At 41.4% G+C, this 16,141-nt stretch overlaps 1 long non-coding RNA gene across 2 annotated transcripts; it reads left to right on the top strand.

Moving 5' to 3' along the window:
* The first annotated feature begins 1,343 nt into the window (after positions 1–1,343).
* Positions 1,344–10,471, top strand: LOC121353319. Of its 2 annotated transcripts, none has more exons than XR_005955086.1 (3): positions 1,344–1,482; positions 1,581–1,723; positions 9,475–10,471. It is a non-coding gene; the product is annotated as an uncharacterized LOC121353319 (long non-coding RNA). The 2 variants fall into 2 exon arrangements; XR_005955085.1 differs by lacking the exon at positions 9,475–10,471 and adding an exon at positions 1,821–1,955.
* The last annotated feature ends 5,670 nt before the right edge of the window (positions 10,472–16,141 follow it).

Raw genomic sequence — 16,141 nt, 5'->3', positions numbered from 1 at the left:
AAAGGGTCCATCCACAACACCACTGTGTGTTTGTGGTAATAGTTACTGCATCCCCTCTCGCAGAGGGGTGTGACCTTCTGTCACCTTAATTACTACCCAGGTGCTGCTGCTTCCAGAGCAACAGAGAGAAGAGGTGAGAGCTGGTGGCTGGTGGGGGAAAGATGACCATTTTCACTTGCCTCACAGCAAGAGAGCCGTTGTGTTTGCCAGATGGATCAACACTTCTCTCTGCCCTCTCAGCTCGTAACAAGCCCATCCCAGCTGGGAAGAGCGCACAAGGAGAGGTTTCTCCTGGCAATGTCCATGAACTTGCCAAGAGACCCTGCAGTTCCCAGCAGCTTTGTGCTCTACATTCCTCAGGAAACTCCCTATTCCAAGGAGGCAGAATCCAGCAGAAAGCAGAGGACAGGAGGCAGCACACCCCACACGGAAGCAGCACACCCACGGATGTGCCTTCAGCAAGGCAAACTTAGTCTGAGGAAGCATTGGCTGAGCTGGGTCCTTGCTGCCTCCACTGCAAAGCCTTACCATGGCATTTGCTGAGGCTAAAAGTCATCATGGAAATGATCAAAACAGAAAAGTTGGTGGAGCTAGCAGGGAATCATCTATCAGTACACATTAAAAAGAATGATCAGCAAAAAAGCTTCTCCCTTCCAATGAGCAAATAATGATGGATGGTCAGATGAAAAATGAGTAAGAAGACAGAAGAGAAATTTTCAGTCCCTCCTGCAGCTCAGCAGTCATAAGTCTTCCATTAATTTTAGTTACAGAGGGATGATGTATTAATTAGGTTTTGCCCAAGGCATGTCACTTTAATTAAATATCTATTCAAACTAGAAAAACAGGAAAATGGTTTATTTTCTTTCCTAATTCCTTATCAAGAGCTTAATATTTTCTTACATAATTTCAAAGAATAACAAACAACTTTTATTAGAAGTGAAATCTGAAATCCTTAATGAGGCACAGAAATTAAATCAAAGCACGGAGTTGTAGAATACGTGGTTTACAAAGATTGGTCACATATTTAATTGTGAAACTATCAGCTTGTTTAAATAGTTACATATTTTATATTTGACGTTTGCTGAAATCCCCCACAGTGTTTGAAATATCACAGTGCCTTCTGTGAGCCTTCAATTGCAGAATTGTGTAATGACTGGTGACATATCAATGCTTCCAGGAGGATCTGACCTGCTTCAAAACGAGACAGCCTGCCAGGTAGAAGCAGGGTTCAAATTACTGGGATATGACTCAGCTCCTTCATTCCCACTGCCCTTGGCTATGAAATACAGAAATACAAAAGCAGTGGGATGAGCCATTTCACATCTGAGTTGTAGGTGCTTGAACTAACCCCCCAAAACTGATGCCAGAGTTCCCTGCCTAGAGCACAGAGAAGGAGTGCATCAGAGACAGGTGTCCTCAAGGGCCTTCGGAGGAAGAGGATGTGCCTGCACACGTCTGTCTTATCAGTGACATGAGAGAGAGGTAATATCCCTGTGGAGATCCTAAAATTAAAATATTATTTGACCTTTGGGTCTTCCCCAATCACTTTACAAGAGTACTTTGCTATTATTTTTTTTCAGCAGAGAGCCGAGTGTCTCTGCCCAAAAAGGCTGTTCCTGCCTCCCTTGCCCTGTATACCATGAGATACTCTTAAGCATCCAGGAATTTTCCGTAGGAAGAGAAGAGGAAGGCTCCTGTTTAGAGGAATATAATTGCAACTAAGGTAATATGTGTACAAGGTGCCCAAAAGCCAGACAGCTTTGTGAGCTGTTCACTGTGGGGGTGAGGGGGCTGCAAACTAATAGAACTATTTTATATAGAACCTTGTGTAATGGAGCCAGGGATCCTACAAAGACATCTACACTAAGCAAGTGATGAAGTCCTAAACCTGAACTTTTACAGAAACCTTCAGTTCACTTTTAACAGATTCCCACCAGCAGGAACATGAAAAAAACTTTAAATAGAAAATAAATGTGCTTTCTGGCTGTGCTGTTCTCAGGGGGGAAAGGGAGGGACAAAAAAAGAAAAAACATACATTAAATGTAGAAAAATTACTGTCACTGGTTAGCATGAAACTCTTCAGAATGAAAGCTGAAAAGGGCCTATCTAAGGAGTCTGGTTACAATGTCTGTGATAAATTGCATCTATTCATACTTTGCATTTATTTTTGCAGTCCAACGTCATTCATTTGGCCCTTGTCATTCATGCCTTTCAAAAAGCAGTTTGATTATTTGTATTTATTCCTTAGTAGAGGGACTTCAGTAAAGTTCATGAAAAAGAAACTAATATAATGCTTTGATCTTTTTGGATAACTTAATCAAATCTGTTCTTGAAAGCTGTATGTGAAAAAAACCTGGCATCTCAAGGCTGATGAAGAAGATGAATACATTTTCCACAACACATCAACCACTGACACTTTCCCCATGCATTTATCAGAAGGGAAGTTGCATAAAATCTTGCTGTCTGTCATTCTTATTAAACCAGCTAACAAAGAAGGTCACTTGCCAGCAAAACTGAGCAAAGCTGAGCTCTGAAACACTCAGTGTCTTTCTCCAGCCACTGCAGTATTGTGTGGGAAGCTTCCTCCTGAGGAATTTTACATATATATATATATATAAAAATATATATATATATATATATGCTTGCTCTCAATAGGGCCAGCCATATGCTGTTAAGAAAAGAGAAGATAAAATCAAGCAATGCATTTTCTCTCATGATTTTCTTTTAAAAAGACATTATTTTATATGTGTGTATGGTGCACCTAGCCAGCAAGTTAGCCAGGGCTGCCCCTATTTCTTTTTGCTTTTGGTTTTCTCCACTTTTCCTGAACTTCTGTCTTTTCATATTGATAAGCAAGAAAACCACCTCATCTCCTCAGTACTGCTCTTGTCTCCCTGACTCCAGGACTAACTGGCCTGACAGCAAAACCCTTCAGCTATTCTTCACCCTTATTCTCTCAACTACACTGCATCAGTGATGAAAAATAACACAAGACCTCAGTAGCATTGCACATAGCTTCAAATGAAGGAGAAAAACTGAGGCCAATGCCCATGTAGGATATGTTGTGCGGTCCTGACTAGGCAGGGACAGCCTTCAGTTTTCTCACAGAAGGTTTGGAACCTGCTGGGGGGGTGTCTTAGAGAGCAACTAAGAGAAGAGAGCTTGTGGTCTGTCCTTCAGGCAGCAAGCCAGGGAGGATGCACACGTAGCCAGTGACACCGGGGATATTCCAAAGCAGATAAGGTTAGGTACCAGTAAAAGCACCTGCAGAATTCCTTACAGAAAGCTGGTGAAGGACTTTTTTGGGGAAGGGGTGAGGTGGTTGTGTGACAAGTAGAAAATGAAGAGAGTTCTCAAATGGCCAAAGGTGGCAGAACAAGGGATATTTGAGCTGCTGCATGGTGCCCAGGTAAAAAGACTGGCAGCAAAACATGGCCATCTACTAGCGACAAAAACCAGATACAAAGAACAGATGCAGAAAAGGATAATTTGTATTTATGTATGCATCTGAAGTGTCACTTTCTAAAATCTCTTGGTTGGTAGCATACATGCATGCAGATGCAATAAGTCAGTGGAGGTAGAAGAGATTGTGCCTACCTGGGATCACAGTGAGAACTCATACCTATGTGGCTTTGCCCAAAGCACCTCAGTTTAAAAAAACTGCTTTAAAACTACCATGGCTTTCCTGCTAGAATGCAGACATCTTTTCAGAAATAGAAAGGACCTGGCCATCATGACAGGATGTCAGCTAAATGCAAATCCAGGAGTTTTGTCCTGCACAGCAAGGTCAATCCAGAGGCTGAAAATCAGCACCAACAGCTGCACTGAGCTTCAGAGGAGATTTACTCACCTACTCACAAAATCATTGTGTTTGTCCTCAGGTATAATTGTGTAGGTGATCAATGCCACTGAAAACCTGACAAGACACCATGCACACTTGAAATGGAGCCACCTCTGAGTGAAAAAAAAAAAAAATATTAGGCATCTTCATTTTAATCCCTTTAATCTTTGGACCTCAGCAGATGTAGTGAGAAAAGGGTAAATTGAGTTTTGGGAGGTTTTCTTTTTCAAAGATGATTGATCAAAAGATGTGGACTTGTCTTACATGGAGTTTCTTGCATTCTTTTTTGTTCTAAAAGGAACATCCTTAGGAAATAACTCTCTTGGTCATGATTTGGTGCAAGGAATTGCATAGTTAGGGATGTAATTGTGCTCTCTGAAAAAGTTACAGGAAGGAGGGAGAGAAATAACTATTTTCTTTTGCTTAGAATATCTATTTTTAAAATTATCTACTACCTATAATGAAAAATCCCTAATACAGACTAGCATAAGAGTCCCAGATATAACAGTGCTTGCCTCTTAAGTTAATCAAAGCAGGAATGTTTCCTACTGAATGGAATATAGAATTGTGCAAAGGATTTTGTCAGATATTTGCAGAATTGTTAAGGTCATATATTTGGACATGGCCTCATTACAGAGATGTCTAAGAGTTATGATAAGAAATAGATTCCTTGCTATAAACCACATAATGCTCCAAAACTGCTTTTTTTTTTTTTTTTTTTTTTCCCCTGGGCACTGCTGATAACTATACATAATCAAAGCTGATTCTCCTCACCAGATGTACAAGAATCCTCCACTTCAGATGTATTATTTGTAAAGCATTAAGGATCCAGAATTAGATCAGCTATTCTTGAAACAGGTACCATCTATACCTTTACTGGTAAGACACAGTTTTCCCTCCACTTACCTTCCACCTCTGAACACTGTGGACAAAAAAAAAGACCTGACAGAGCCTGCAGCATTTTTCCTCTAGTAACTCAGAGGACAGGATTTTTGCTGTGCAGAGGTGCAAAACTTTCAAGAGCATGCAATTGTCATGGCTCAGTTCTTTGTGGCCAAGTTCAGATATTTCTTACAACTCTGATGCAAACATTTTGCCTTAGAAGTCAGCCCCTCCAGGAGGTCACAGATAGAAGGGGTAACTCACACAATGGAAACTGCTGAATGGGAATTGCTGCTGGCCCATGTGCTTGTCCACACTTATGCAGGGGAGATGACCAGGCTTGACCTGAACTAAAAATTCCTTTTGAAAAATAATCAGTGAGGGGAGAAAATCAAGAACAAGCTCAGTTGTGTCTAACAAGAAAGTGCTGGCCATGCTTTGAGAAGTAGGTTGCACTAAGTTGCTTCCAGCCTGCATCATTCATGATCCTGTTCATAGCTCCTAGTGATACTTCTGCTCAACTCTCATGGACACAAAATCAAGGAAATTCACTTCAAATCAGCTCAGAACATCAAGAATTGCTAGGCACAGTGTTTGCCAATGCAAACAATGAACTGTAGGGAAATGGATGAGGCTAATTAAGCCAAGCTATGGGAAAGGACCAGGAGCTTCCATTACTGGGAACACATTTCCAAGGGTTTGGTCAGCTTGCAGCATGAGTGCCCTGGCTGGCAAAAGGGCCAAGGGAGGGGCAGAAGAAAGATTGTCCTAGACTTCAAAACTGCCCTAGTACTTCAAACTCTAACAGTGGTTAGGGTTAAACTCTAACACCAACCCTTAGGTTTCCTAGTGAAGGCAGGTTCTTTGTCTTAATTTGGCACTGCTTAGTGATCTGCAGTGCTGACCTCGCCGAAGAGGGAGCTGCATTCAGCTACAACTAGCTTATAAGAGAGAAAATAATAAATCTGCCTTTATTTGAGCACAAAACATCTTCCTGAACAAGAAGAAAAAGGATGATTCCACAAAATTGGCATGGCTTTACTTTCATGCTGCTTTTCTACTTCAAGCTCTGTTGTACCTGTTAAAATTTGATCCACTGGAGAGCAAATATGTGTTTTAAGTGAGGTGGAAATTAAAGTAATGATTCTTAAACAACAAAGTAGCTTCTGATTTGGTTCCAGGCAATCTGGAGAAAGGTGAACACCTTGTTGTTGAGAAAGATGAACACCTTGTTGTTGATAAAGCTTTCAAAAGGAAATAACTGAAAACAATTGTTGTGATTTAATCCCACCTGGCAATTAAGTACCAAGCAGCCGCTCATATTTCCCTCCATACCCTTCTCTCTGGAGGAGAGGAGAATCTGAAAGAAAAGGTAAACCCCGTGGATTGTGATGAGAACAATTTAATAACTGAAACAAAATATAATAATTATAATACTGATTGTAATGATGAGGAGAAAGAGAGAGAGTGACAGAAGCAAAACAAGTAACGCACAATACAATTGCTCACCACCCACTGACCAATGCCCCAAACTGAACCTGGCCCCAAGCAGTGATCAAAACCCTTCAGGTAACTCTCCCATCTTGTATACTGGGCATGATGTTCTGTGGTGTGGAATAGCCCTTCTGCCAGTTCAGGTCGCCTGTCCTGGCCCTGTTCCCTCCCAGTTTCTTTTGCAGGTCCTCACTGGCAGAGCATGAGACACTGAAAATCCTTGACTTGGGATAAGCACTACTTAGCAACAGCCAAAACATCAGTGTGTTCTTGACATTATTCTCATACTGAATCAAAATCACAGCACTGCAACAGGTCCTCAGAACAAAATAAACTCTGGCTGGTCCCAAACCAGGGTAACAATCTAGCTGGTCTTGCTCACGTATGCCACAGGTGGCCTGAAAAATGCTCTGCATTCTTTTCTTGGAAATACTTCTATTGGAGCTAGAATAGCTTTTTAAAAAAATCAAAATTTTAATTGCTTCTCTTATTTTAGTAAATCCGTTTTGTGCCAGTGCCTGTAGAAGACAGATGCTCTATGCTTTGCTATGCCAGGGAATGCAGAAGGAAACATGAGCAGGTTTCAGGAAGAATGAAAACAAACACACAAGGCTGGGCCCACCGAGCAATGCAGGTGCCATGTGTCTGTAAAATGAGGAACTGATTTGCAATTCTGCAAACCTTCACAAAAATTGCTAAAAGGGCACAGAAGATTAGAAAAATTTTAAGAAAAACTGATTTCTGATGTTGGATTTCTCCTCTTTTCTCCTAACTTTCTTCCCAATCCCACCTCGCTCGAAGAACTGAGCAGCTGCCAACAGCAAAAAGTTAAAGGTGTAAACTAAAGGGTTATCTCAGGAACACAGCTGCCGTGGAAAGCGTGTTACACTTGCAAAACATTTGAAGAATACTAGTTTAGACCATCAAACTCATTTGGATGCACACTTAGAAGTAGTGATGCATGCATCGACCTATATGCTTTGTCACCACAGGCAACAGAGAGAAAGTTGGAAAAAAGTTTAGGTCTTGTATTTTCTTAGCTGCCTTGATTACTGTTCTTCTTCTGGGTTATTGTTAGAGTTGCATTAGGAAAGTCCAATTTAAGTGTGGGTTGCCTAGACAGTCCAATCTTCCCTTGAACTGTTCTGGCAGCAGTCAGAGTTCTCCTCTTTCTGGTGAAGTGGACACCCCATGAAGTGACTCTTCTGATATCTTTTTTCCAGCATCTTCCTGAAAAGATGTTGATTTCAGAATGACACCTGGGATTCCAGTGTGTGCCTGACAGGTCAGGCACTGGTAGTGACATGTCCTGATCTGCTGGTGATGTCAAGAATGACTCAAATTCTCATCCCTCTGCTTACCCAAGGACCATGATTGCTTAGAGCCAGCTTGTTTCTTTCCTAGAACAAATTGAAACATATTCTTGAAGTGTTCCTTGTTATTAGTAGTAGTATTCAGTATTCTGGATACTCTAGCAATGTTTGAAAAAAACACTAAAAGTAGAAAAAATACTTGTAATTTTTAAACTAGTCAAACTATGTTGGCATGTACTGTGGAGCATCATTTTAAAGTGACAGCAGTCTGTAAGGGCAGGGCAGAGGGCCCTGTGGACTCTTCCTCTCCATCCCAATTTAGGGACAAATCTTTATACCTGCAACAATTTCCTTTTTTTCCAACTTCTGCTAAAGACACTGTAAAAGAAGTTAATTTCCTTCTCCTCTCTTCAGCAGTGCTTCAGAGCAAATTGTAGCATAGTGCAGCTTTATAGGACAGCAATTTCAGTGGGAAGCTTACAACAGATGGAAACCATGAGCTCCTTCCCTTTTTAATATTCTTATTTGGAGAATCAAGAGTCTTGCTTAAAATGCAAAGAAAACAATAATCCAGAAGAAAGTAGTCTTGTGCCACCAGCATCACTGGGAAAATGAAAGAATAGCAAAATTCATTAAGGTGAAGAAATATAAAGTGTTTTTATTAAAAATGAAAAAAGAAACAAACAAAACTCACCAAACAAACCTTTCTAAACAGTTTTAGGGGGAAAAGACTTCAGATATAGAAAGTCAAAAAAACCCCACAAGACAAATACACAGCCATGTGCCAGTCTATTTGTAGTCATAAGAACCCAGATGAAGTCAACTCAATGTAAATAAACCCATAAACTAACTTCAGGACACACTTCACTTCCTCAAGCACCTGCTGCTGCCCTAAGGGAGAACAGCTAGGGAGCACACAGCAGCATCCTGGGAAAGATGCAGCAGATAACAGAGGAAAGCGCATTTTACCCCTCCTGTTTGCCTTTGTTAGTATTTAATGACGAAATTTTATGGGTTTTTTTCACCTTAGGACGCTCACCCCCCTCACCACAGACACTGGAAGGTGCTCAGCTTATGAACAGCAAGTCAACGTGTTGGTCTCTTCCTGTTGCAGAGCTCAGCCCCTGACACACAAAGCAGTGCTTAAGCTCTGCCCTGGCCACCTCTAAGATATTGGTATGGATCCATCATTACCACATTCATTTGTTCACACAAAGTCTCTTTGTGAAAAGGGAGCATTTTCCCATTTCAAAGGCAGAAGGAAAAGCCAAGAGGTACATTTGCAGATTTCAAGTCCTCACAGAGACCCAAAGTCAGACCTTTGAGCAGCCGGTATGAAACAGTAATTTTCGTGCACAGTCTGAAAAAAAATCTCCCCCGACCAACGTTTCAGCTCTTAGCATGCTGGCTCTGACCCACAGTTCAGCTATCTAGAAAATAAAGAGCAAGGAAAACTTGACTGAAAAACATTCACATGTTGCATCTATGGCAGAGGCAGGGCCAGGATACAGCTCTCCAGGGAAGCACTGGGGCTGTTGCTGCATGCTCCCTGTTTTGCCAAATGCACACCAGCCAACACTTCCCACAAAATGCAGTTTATAATCCCAGCCTTATGGGCTTTTAAGAAAGTATTGCAGAGATTTTTTCTTCAAGGTTTTATATGAGAAATCCTAGAAACTATGTATAAATCATTCCCTGCTGACTTTCAGTGAATGCAAATATAGAGTTCCCTGATAGAATTAAACTCTTAATGCACAGATAAAATGGAAATGGGGAAACACTTCTCCTAAGATTTGGAGAATATGGGAATAACTTGGAAAAATTCTACCTGGGTCACTCACAGAGCATTAGTCTCTACCACTGTTACATACACAGGTAGTTTTTGCATCCCATCTGTATTTTTTTTTCTGTGTCAGAGAAATATAAATATCTTCTGTCTTTCAGTGGCCACTGCTCAGTTCTCAGTTCGTGAGATAATGTTCCCTGTTTAGAGGTGGAACAGATCCTAATGTCCATCCTGAAGACACTTCAAAGGCCTCTCAGCACACAGACATTTGGCACTTCTGTATCCAGCATCTACCAGTGCTTGAGTTAAAAGAAACATGGCAAGTGATCACACTTCTGCAATAACCCAAAATTTTACTTTTGCCTTGGCAACTGCAGGAGAGTGGAGGCTTTGCCTGGACCTCAGTGTATTTTTAAGTTGTGCAGAGATCCTGGGGTTTGTGTGCTGTAGTAGATGGATTCTTTGTTCATCCATTTGTGTGAATAATACATGAATGAAGGACACATGAGGCTCCTTGGGCCATAATGAAAATATGTCCATTATAGCTTCCTGATTGATTCTTGAACTTCAGCCTGACAACACAAACAAACAGGATAAACAGTGCAAAAACAAAACCAAAGCTGATCAGTTGGCACTCCTCCACTGCCAGCCTCCCCAGAAGAGTACTGACATGTATTATTGCTGCAAGTGTCTCTCCAAGCCCAGATCCAAAGTTATTATGTAGACTTTGGAATGCTTTCAGTAATGCCCTATTATTCACAGAATTAACTACTGAATAGCATCCTCAAATGCCATTGTATGAACTTTGCATCCAAAAGCATCTAATTATTCAGTCCAACAGCCCACTCAAGCACATAGCAACTCCTCTCTTCAGTGTTTGCAACAAGAGAGACACAGGAGAGCTGCTTTGAACTGTCAGCCTTGGATTTCCACAGCTGCTTTAAAGTCCTGATGTGAAAGCAGGGTACTGCATATAATGCCTGGCCATAAGCTGTCTCCATTTGGAATTTTCTCTCCAAGGATGCTACTCAGACAACAATGAAAAAAGCAAAGCAATTGCTGTTGGAAAAACTCATCTCCAGGCTGGTTGAAGAAAATGTTGATGTCCCTCACCCTCCCACAAAGGAATGAACAGAAAGACTCTTGGAGTGCTCAGTTCCTTCATGAGCCACCTGCACCATGTGTCTTTGTCAAAAAAAAAAAAAAAAAAAAAAAAAAGAAGACCCACTTCCTAGTCATGTGATTTTTATAGCTATTCCACACTGATTGTGTTTTTTGGCATGGTTGGTATCCAAAGCTGCGTGTTGTAAATCAAGCCATGCTACATGGCCAGTAAACCAAAATGTCACTCTGATTAATGGGTCAGTGAGCCCACACAGCGTGCTGTAAACTAAACTTAGGTTTATAATCCTTTTCAATTGCAAATGTGTCTTATGTCTCTGTTGTGAAGGTATGGTCATGCAAACCTTGATCTTCATGCAAACTTTGAAGGTCAAGCAGAGGATGCTGATAAGCCATCCTTGCTACAGAAGTGAGTCATTAACTACGCTCATCTTCCAGTGTTAAATTTTCTGCCTATGAAAATCAGACGAGGGCATGATGTAGCACTTATTCCCCGTATTGCCCACAGCCAGTTGCTGCTTTTCAGTCCAATATTCTTGCCACAGGATGTTCCTGGTGTTCTTTGCTTAGAGGGAGCTCAGCACCTTAGGAGGACAGGAGTTGCACTGTACATAGGAGACCTGAGCAACCAGCAAAGGCCACAAGAGCTGTAAATGTGGGAGAACCTCCCATCTCCTCCTTCTTCCTGACCCCACCAGGCCCCTGTGTCAGAACCAATGCTCCCAAGCAGCTGTCAGCAGCATCTTCCTTCTGTGGAAATGTCCATCTTGCAGTCAGTCAAGGCAACAGCTCCTGATCAGGCCCACAACAGCTCCTGAGCCAAACCCTTGTTCCAGCAGTGCATCCTGTATCATATTTTGTGGCTTAGTCACCCCTTAGAACTGAGAGCCATTAGGTTTTGGGTGAAATATCCTAATGGATGTAGATGATGAAGAAGGTCTCCTCTTGGCTGGTAATACAGCTGATCCCCTGAAGGCAGCTTCGGTCTCCTGCTGTCACAAGCTTCCATCTCTTGAAATCTCTTTATAGTTGCAACAGTATCAAAGTGCAGCCTTTGGAGCCAGCTTTTCCATAGGGTAAATGGATAGCTGTGAGTGGATGCTTTTTTCAGTTATTGTTGTCTGAAAGTTTTAGCAAAAATGAGAAAGGGCCATATAGGTTCAAGTATTTGCAGATTGAAGAGGATGTAGAAAACATGTCTCTTATTTCCTGACTAAGAACTCAAAGAAACTAATATAATCTTTTCTCACACCCTCTCTTCCGAAGAGCAGAAGAGAAGGCCCCAATTTATGAAATCAAAGAGCAGGTATAAATACCACAGTAGCAGGTAGAGAGTTAATTCAGGAATAGCTTCAGTTCTTTCTCATTTCCTCACTCAGACTGATGAAGGATGCTAATCCCACGTTGAGGCACCCAGCCCTCACTGCTTAGGCACCACTCAGCCTCGTGAATTCGCCTCCTGGAGACACCAGTTCTGTTCTGGGCACTGCAGCACTTGAATCTCATACCATGGAAGTCCGCCTTTCACACCCTTCTTCAGACAGCCACAGGAAGAGAGTTTTATTTTTGCTGCTAAAGATGCTCTAAAGTCTTCTGGCTTGAAGCATGTTGGCAAGGTCTACCAACCTTCATGCTAGAGAGACACCAGAATAGAATATAAAAATTCATGAAGTGGCTGAGAAATATAAAAGACTGCTTTAAAAGGAAATAAAGAAGCTGGTTTAGAAGAATACCCTGTGCTCTTCTGGGTAAGTAGGTTATTGCTGCATTTTTTTTGAAAAATGCATACTTTAAACATTATTTCCAGCTACCAGGAAAATAATACTGTAAAATGCTAAGACTTTGCCAAACAGAAATGGGGCAGATGGCCAAAGGACATAGAAGAGGGAAGAATCAACAATAATCTTTGTATTAACAATAAACTTTGTATCAAGAATTACCTCTAATAAATACAGCAATTAAGCAAGAGAACTTCTAATATGCTTATATGAGCTGCTTTTCTCCCTTGTGCAGCGTCACAGCAATAGCTGCACATATCCTGATTATTCCTTCCTTGTGCCTTCTTTCTTGATAATGCTGTCTCTGTGCCATGGTTTCAGCTTTCATTAATTTCCTTCCTTTCTCCAAGGGAAGTTACATTCCCAGTGCCTCTTTTCAAAGCATGCATTAGGTTATTGCGCCCATAACTTCATTTAGCAGTAGTTCTTTCAGACTGTGATCCACAGTCCCCTTGGAATGGAAGAGCTCTTTGAACCATGTTATTTAGCTCTTGCTTGGCTGGACTTAAATAAAAAAAAAAAACCTGAAGGAGCACACAGTCTCTCAGTCCTAACCTCATATCTCATGTGGTGCTTCACTGCATTATGCATAAATAGTGACCTCCTGCAGTGTGGTCAGGAGCAGAGCTGTACAGATAATGCTGGGATGTGCCACGGTGGAGTAATGAGGCTTCAGCACCAAAGCCTTTAGAAAAGCCTTTATGAGGTGAACTGAAACTTTGCTGACGGACAGCAAAACTGATGGAGGGGACAATAGTTGGGGTGCAAGAATACAAGAGGAAAGGTAATGAATTAAAATTAATTCTTTAAATATATAGGAATTTAATCCTCCATGTTTGACTATTTCCTTCCAAGAAACCAGGGATGTGGGACTTCTAATTTCTTTTACTGATTGGGAATCTTTTATCACTTGAGTGAAAATTACATTGACTTTTTATACAGAACCTGAGAAACCCTGTGTGCCATGTAACTCTAGCAGAGCAGAGTAGAAGTCCTGCAGTAATACTAAAAGCATTAAAAATTGAGTTTTTACTGAATAAAACATGACCATGAATAATGTAGTCTGCACAGTATTTCTTGTGTTATTAATTTGATGGTAAGTTTAATTAACTTAATGCTGCCCTAAATTTTAATTTTCCTTCTGCTGCAGAATCTCAAGCTGGGAATGCCAAAGGGCTTTACAGAAGTTTTAGAGAAAACACTGAGTGTTGGTGAGAGTGAAAAGAGGACAGCTGGAGTTGCTGGGGATGTAAGGCATGGGCAACTGTACAGGGAAGTGGAGCATAAATTTTAATTTTATTAATTGAATTTATTAATTTACTAATTAATTAATTTCTTTAATTAATTTTATTTGTTAATTTTATTAATTTTTATGTAATTTAAATTTTTTTGGTTCTTACAAAACCACCAGTAATTAAATAAAATGCAAGGCTAATGTTGGGAAGGCGGGTGGATGCACACCACAGAATTTATTTCTTACAGCAGCTGCAGCAAGCTGAGGTAGACTAGGAGGATCTGGAGTGCCTCGTGAGCCTGTGCTTAAGGAGGGTTGCCAACTGAGATGCATGTTTTTGGAGTCACATGATGATTAATGTTCCAAGGAAAATTTACATTTCTGAGCCCGGTTCGGTGGCCAACTCATCATGAGCCCCGCAGAGATGAGACGTATCAGCAGGCAGCATGGAGGGCCTTTTTCATGAGGAGAATCTCCAAAGGGAAGCAGGCTCTAGCAGCAGGGACTATCATTAATAAAATGGTCTCTTCCCAGTTGCTTGGATGTGAGTGTCCTGCTGATGCAGCACCGAGCTCTTGGCAATGCTGCAATCTGACAGGTTTTATTCCCCAGGGGATTTACTCACAGGGCTGCAATCATCCTCCTGTAGCTCACACTGGTGTCTTTGGGTAGGTATACCCAGGCACTAAGGGTCTGCAGTCTTCACTTGTTCTCTAGGCACTGAGATGCATCCCAGGAAGGAATATTCAGAAAATTACATTTTATTTATATGTTTGTTTGGTAGGGCTCCAGCTATGTCAGGCTAGAGCCAGCCTACACAAAGGGCAAGAGTCTGACTGCTTTAAATCCAAGGAGGCCCAAGGTGGTCCAAGAGCTGCCATTCAGAAGGGAAGGGACTGAGGTAAATTCAGAGTTACTCTGTGTACTCTATTCTAGCCACTAAATTTTATATGGTTCAGTAAATCTGAGTACACAAGATATATTTATGTGATCCTTCAAATCTTTCTCGGATTTTCTGTTGCAAGGAGAAACACAGCCTGCTGTATTGCAGACCTGCTTTCTAGCAAGCTTCCCCCATTTCTTCAAAGTTTCCATTGGTAAATTAAGTAGCTGTGTTGCTGGCTGGCTGCCAAGCAGCTCTTTACGTTCACAGTTACAAAACAGGATCCTCCTAAAAAGGAGCTGTCACTGACAGCCAAGAAATTACTTTTGTCTAGATAACAGTATATTTGGCTTTTTGAAGAATCAACCCTTTTGCCCTGGTTTTCCACAGTGGAGCACAATTCCAGCATTCTCATGCGCATCTGTCTTACTAGGTTTTGATTCCCAACCTTTATCCTTCCAGCATCACATCAAAAATTCTTGGTCCCCATCTTCAGCCAGTTGGTGAGTCTCTCTCTTCCAGGTCCTCCCAGAACTGGAGTTTTACTGTGAGGGAGAAAAGCCACCACAGTTTTCTCCCTGTTCCTCTCTGTCATGGTACATATCCCTCTGAGACAGACATGGCCTGGTGGCTACTTCCATGAGCAAGGGGATATTCAACATGCCTGCTGTCAGCCAGAAAATAGAGAAAAACCTCTCATATTAATTCCTCATATTACACATGGCTTATAGCTTGTACAGTAATAGGAAATATAAGCTAAGAGCTTAAAAACGTTTCATGTTGCTATTTCCACTTTGCCTTTTCAGGGACAGAAGAACCTTTCAGCTCTCAGTGGATTAATGATTTGTTTGTGATCTCACAGAGAGCTTCAGAGATCTGCCACAGTAGTGTGAGTGTTTCCCATATGGACAAGGCAGGACCTTCCCCATGCTCAGAGATCCTTCAGGAGTGGGGCTGATAGAGGGACCTGGGGCAGATTAAAATCGAGAAGGGATCCCACAAAGACCTTAAAGAAGGGTTTGAATACTAATTTATTTAATCTGTCTTGGAATGTGGAGCGTGAGCTAGACAAGCAAGCATGGCCAAGTACAGAGCAAGAAGGAGACACGATTTTGGAATAAATCAGCAAAATTTAGTTTTCTCCTGTTTTAAATGTATTTTTATAAACCCATATGACAGATTTTTCTAGGTTAGGTCCATTAACTAGCTACTTTTATTTGCTTTAACTTTAATCTGGCTTCACATTTAGGGAGTTTCATTTTCCACCAGCAGAGATATTGACATTTTGAGGGTGTTCCTGCAAAGCTCCTGAGGTCTCTCTCAGACATCCAAGGGCACCACATTAAATCTCACCTGGACAGATGATCTGCAGGGTTTATCCCTGCTCCAGGTATTTGGTGTTCCCTACTCCCAGTAAGTAGCAGAGAATGTCTCCAGTAAATGGATGGAGTTCACAGTAAAACCAAAAAAAACCAGAGGACCTCCCTGTTAAAGATACTTAGCTACCCAAATAAGCTGCCAGGCATCGGTGGTTGCTGAAATCAAAGAAAAGCACTAAGTTTAATGCTGACAGTCTCTCATATCATCAATAGAGACAGGCTCCTCTTAAGCACAGATTGAGAACAGGGGCCTTTTGGAAAACCCCAAAATGGGGCTGCTGCTTCCCTTGATCAAGCTCAAATCTTCCTGCTGGTTATCAACAGAACCAGGCACTGGCCTGCTACTACTGCTGCTACTTCTCTTAGAATTTATAATTTTCATTTAGTTCCTTTCTCATGAAGCTGGTGGGTATTCCTTCTCCTCACCAC

Source organism: Pyrgilauda ruficollis, unplaced genomic scaffold, assembly GCF_017590135.1.
Source record: "Pyrgilauda ruficollis isolate IOZ18807 unplaced genomic scaffold, ASM1759013v1 scaffold20, whole genome shotgun sequence".
Lineage (NCBI taxonomy): Eukaryota > Metazoa > Chordata > Aves > Passeriformes > Passeridae > Pyrgilauda > Pyrgilauda ruficollis.
The sequence above is the reverse complement of the archived record's forward strand: the minus strand, read 5'-3'. Positions and strand labels throughout refer to the sequence as shown.